Source organism: Onychomys torridus, chromosome 10 (genome assembly GCF_903995425.1).
Source record: "Onychomys torridus chromosome 10, mOncTor1.1, whole genome shotgun sequence".
Lineage (NCBI taxonomy): Eukaryota > Metazoa > Chordata > Mammalia > Rodentia > Cricetidae > Onychomys > Onychomys torridus.
Genome location: NC_050452.1, coordinates 49,265,189 through 49,270,750, shown reverse-complemented (window position 1 = coordinate 49,270,750; position 5,562 = coordinate 49,265,189). Strand labels below are relative to the sequence as shown.

The following is a 5,562-nucleotide window of genomic DNA, read 5'->3' as shown; positions in this document are numbered from 1 at the left end:
CAGAAACATTTTGCTCAGCCTTGGTGCAGGGAGGAGGGGACTCGAACTGCCTCAATTGAATCTACCAGGCTAGGCTGACTCCCCAGGGGAGACCTTGCCTTGGAGGATGTGAAAATGGGGGGGGGGTTGGGAAGGAAGGCTGAGGGATGGGAGAAAGGAGAACAGGAGAATCTGTGGCTGATATATAAAACGACTAAAACATCTTTTATATAAAAAAATACAAAGGAGTGAAAAGATGGGTACAAACTACTCTCTTCTGGACACTGTGGAAATGATGTACCATTGATTTTCATTAAGTATTGTTGCCTACAAAAGACAACACCAATCAATTTTTCAATATGGATCAGGAAGAGTTTATAAGATTCCACTTTTATTTGAGGAACTATGGAGCTACAAGAAGTCAATAGATACTGAGTGTTTACCTAGCCCTCTGATAGGCTGCTCATGTCCACAAGGCCAGCACCCTCCCGTCTTTATATTACCAAAACCAACTGGACTCAGTAGTTTACACACACACACACACACACACACACACACACACACACACACACACATACATCTGTAGAGGAAAAAGACATGACTTTGAGGGAGAAATATAGGTAGACAGCAGCTGTTGAAAGAGAGAGGGCTATATATGTTCAAAATGCTTTGTAATGTTATGAAATTCTGTAAAAAATAAAGAAATCTTTCTGGTAGGGAGAGTCCTCTATTTCTTAACTTTGGAATATGAAAAAGAAAAGTTTGTTTTTAACTGTGGGTAGCTTTTGCTTTTTCTCTCAAAAAAAAAAAAAAATCAGCCGGCGGTGGCGGCTGGGATGACAGGAGAAAGATGGGTCAAAGTCAGAGTGGTAGCCATGGTCATGGGGGTGGCAAGAAGGATGACAAGGACAAGAGAAAGAAATATGAACCTCCTGTCCCAACCAGAGTGGGGAAAAAGAAGAAGAAAACCAAGGGACCAGATGCTGCCAGCAAACTACCACTGGTAACGACTCAGTGCCACCTAAAATGACTAAAGTTAGAGAGAATAAAAGACTATCTTCTCATGGAGGAAGAATTCATTAGAAATCAGGAGCAGATGAAACCATTGGAAGAAAAACAAGAGGAGGAGAGATCGAAAGTGGATGATCTCAGGGGGACCCCCATGTCTGTGGGAACCTTGGAAGAGATCATTGATGATAATCACACCATTATATCCACATCTGTGGGCTCAGAACACTACGTCAGCATCCTCTCATTTGTGGACAAGGATCTGCGAGAGCCAGGCTGTTCAGTCCTGCTCAACCACAAGGTGCATGCTGTGATAGGGGTGCTAATGGATGACACAGGTCCCCTGGTCACAGTGATGAAGGTGGAAAAGGCCCCCCAGGAAACCTATGCAGATATTGGTGGACTCGACAACCAAATCCAGGAAATTAAGGCATCTGTGGAGCTTCCTCTTACCTATCCTATTATGAGGAGATGGGGATAAATTCGCCTAAGGGGGTCATTCTCTATGGTCCACCAGGAACAGGTAAAACATTATTGGCCAAAGCAGTAGCGAACCAAACTTCAGCCACTTTCTTGAGAGTGGTTGACTCAGAGCTTATTCAGAAGTACCTGGGTGAAGGGCCCAAACTCGTTCGGGAATTGTTCCAAGTTGCTGAAGAACATGCACCATCCATTGTGTTTATTGATGAAATTGATGCCATCGGAACCAAAAGATATGATCCAAACTTGGACGTGAGAGAGAAATTCAACGAACAATGTTGGAACTGTTGAACCAGATAGATGGATTTGATTCGAGGGGAGATGTAAAAGTTATCATGGCTACAAACCAAATAGAAACTTTGGATCCAGCACTTATGAGACCAGGCCGCATTGACAGAAAGACCAAGTTCCCTCTGCCTGATGAAAAGACCAAGAAGCAGATCTTCCAGATTCATACAAGCAGGATGACACTGGCTGATGATGTAACCTTGGATGACTTGATCATGGCAAATGATGACCTCTCTGGGGCTGATATCAAGGCAATCTGTACAGAAGCTGGTTTGATGGCCCTTCGGGAACGCAGAATGAACATTACAAATGAAGACTTCAAATAATCTAAAGAGAATGTTCTTTATAAAAAGCAAGAAGGCAACCCAGAAGGGCTCTATCTCTAGTGACCCATGGTTGCCTTCAGGGAAGTTAATGAATTCCCCCACCTGGGAAGATGGGAAGCTGCCCCAAGAAATCCATTTTTCCAATGAATTTTGCTGGTAGAGCCTATCTTGAAGGATGCTGTGCAGGGTGTCCATCAGGCATCTCCATCTGTGGGTCCTTGTGTTGTGCTGCTCTCTGCTCCCAATAAAGAGTTGTCTGGTTTGCTTTCAAAAAAAAAAATCGATCCATTTAAAGCCAAGTAAAAAATCAAAGTAAGCAAACTAAGAGCAAAACTATAAAACTGAGAAAAATGAATGACAAAATACAAAAACAAATTAAAACAAAACAATCAAACACTTGCAAAAGAAAACTAAAAACATAGAGTATACTTTGTGTGGGCCAACTATTATTGGGCATGGTGCTTGCTCTTAATATATTCATATACCCAGTGATACTCCAACAGAGAAAGATGATTTCCCATTTGTAAGCAGATATCAATTGCAAATAGTTTCTTGGGGAGTAGTAGGACCCCATGTCTGCTTCCACATTCTCATTACTGGGACCCCAATTGGCTTAAACCTATGCAGGTGTTGTGTGTGCTGACCTATTCTCTGTGAGTTGATATTCACCTCAATCCTGTTATGTCAAGAAGACCATATTTCCCTGGAGTCATCTACAACCATTGGCTCTCATGTTTCTTCTCTCTTTCATAGATGCTTAGTATGTATCTAATAGTAGTAGGTTTTCTGCTAGAGCCCATGACTTGTCTAGTCTCAGACTCTTGGCCACTCTGGCACTGTCAGGTGTGGGATCCATCTCATACAGTGGGCCTATAATCCAAAACAAACAAACAAACAAACAAAAAATAGTTGACTACTCCCATATTTGCGTCACTATTGCACCATCTGTCTTGCACTTTTGAACATCTAAGCATTTGTAACTACATGATATTCATGATGATTTTTCTTCCCCAGTAGTGTCCAACATACCTTCATGCACCATGACTGCTAATCATACGGGTGAAATTTCTTTTATGTCTGGCACCAGTTAGGGTTCTCCATGTTTGATTATATAAAATAGGGATCATATAGCTGTGATAAAACACTGACTAAAAGAAACTTGAGGGGAAAGGTTTATGTCAGCTTACAAGTAGTGATCACAATCCATCATGAAGAGAAGTCGGGGAAGGAACTCAAAACAGGAACCTAGATGCAAGACCTGTTGGCAAAGCCATGGAAGGATACCATTACTGGATGGTTCTTTGTGGCTTCTTCAGCTGCTTTCTTATAGCATCCAGGAGTAATAACTGAGGAGTGGCATCAACCTCAGTAAAATGACTCCTCCTGTATTAATTTAAATCAAGAAAATACACTACAGACTTGCCCAACGGAGCAATCTGGTTGGAGCATTTTTCTCACTTGAGGTTCCTTCTTTTAAAAGCACTCTACCATCTGTCAAATTGACAAATAACTAGACAGTACTTGATGTCTTCAACAATCAGGCCTTAGAAATATCCATCTGATGCCAATATTCCCTGAGCTAGAACTGTAAATTACAACTTCTCCTCCACCACTGCTGGTTTATTGCTTGGTTTGGTCTTATGTAGGTTATGTGAATATTGTCATAGCTACTATGAATTCCTGAGTAGTATGGCACTGTTATATATGACAAATAATATTTTACTGCTGAAATCTGCTACTTTTTTTCTTTCAATCTTTTTATCCTTTCTACAATGATTGTTATACTCCTTGTAGGGAGTGGTGCTATATAAACGTTTTATTTATAGTTAGGCACTCGAGTCTTTTTTTAAAATTTTTTTAACCTTGTCTTAGGTTTTTATTGCTGAAAGGAGACACCATGAACACAGAAACTCTTACAAGAAGATATTTAACTGGGGTGGCTCACTTACAGTTTCAGAGGTTTAGTCCATTATCATCATGATGGGAAACATGGAGACATGCAAGTAGATGTGGTGCTGGAGAAGTAGCTGCAAGTCCTACATATTGCATGCAACAGGAAGCCAACTGACATATTGGGCCTTGGTGGTATCCTAAGTATATGAAACCTCAAAACTCACCCCCACAGTGACAGAATTATTCCAACAAGGCCATATCCACTCCCATTCCAAAGCCATAGATCTTTCTTTGTTTTGTTTTGTTCTGCTTTGCTTTTTTTTTTCAAGACAAGGTTTCTCTGTGTAGGTCTGGTGCCTGTCCTGGATCTTGCTCTATAGACCAGGCTGGCCTTGAACTCACAGGGATGCACCTGTCTTCCAAGTGCTGGGATTAAAGGCATGCAACATCACTGCCCGGCTAAGCCACACCTCTTAATAATACCACTTACTATGATATTATGGGTGCCAATCACCTTCAAACTACCACAATCCACTCCTTGGCCCCCATAAGCTTGTTAGAATATTGTAATTTTAAATGCATTTAGTGCAACTTCAAAAGTCTCCATAGTCTAGCACAGTCTAAACAATGTTTAAAAGTCCAAAGTTCAAAGTCTCTTCTGAGATTCATGCAACCTGTAAAATCAAAATAAAAAGAACCAAACACTTCAAAAATATAATGGCACAGGACATACATTAACATTACAAAATGCACGGAAGGAAACATACTGAGGAAATACTGGACCAAAGAAAGACCAAAAACACCTGGGCAAATTCCAAATTATGCATCTTCATGTCTGATGTCAACACACTCTTTTTTTTTCTTATTAAGAATATTTTTTATTCTTTTTACATACCAACCACAGATTCTCCTCTCATCCATCCTCCTGCTTTTCCTGCTTTTCCCTCTGACCTCCTTCCCACTGCCCCTTCCACAAAAATGTAAGGCCTCCCACAGGAAGTCATCAAAGCCTGGTAAATTCAGTTGATGCAGGTCCAAGACCCTGCCCCTGCATGGAGGCTGTGCAAGGTGTCTCACAGTGGGTAAGGGGCTCCAAAACCAAGCTCATGCACCAGGTATAATTGCTGATCCCACTGCCAGGGGCCCCTTAAACAGACCAAGCTACACAACTGTCTTACTTATGCAGAGGGCTTAGTCCAGTCTCATATTCTAATTGTCATCGTAGAGCCTTTGTCCAGTAACTGATAGAAGCAGATGCAGAAATTCAGAGCCAAGCACCAGGCCTCACTCCAGTAGTCCAGTTGAAGAGATGGAAGGATTCTATGAGCAAGGGGCATCAAGATCATTAACAGGGAAATCTACATAGACAACCAACCCAAACTAGTGGAAACTCATGAACTTTAGACTAAGAGCTGTGGAGTCAAAGCTTCATAGCTTCACACAATTGCCTTTCTGCAAGGCCTTCATTCAGGGACATCCCTGTCACATGCCTACCCTCAGTGGCTTTCTTTAGTCATGGAGACAAATTCGATAATCTGTTTCTTCTATTCTTAACTATAAAGCCAGAACCACTAAGCCAAAGTTGCCA

The 5,562-nt window shown here is 41.5% G+C and overlaps 1 pseudogene; it reads left to right on the top strand.

Moving 5' to 3' along the window:
- Nucleotides 1–829: 829 nt before the first annotated feature.
- On the top strand, nucleotides 830–2,141 carry LOC118592464 (annotated as a pseudogene).
- Nucleotides 2,142–5,562: the final 3,421 nt, after the last annotated feature.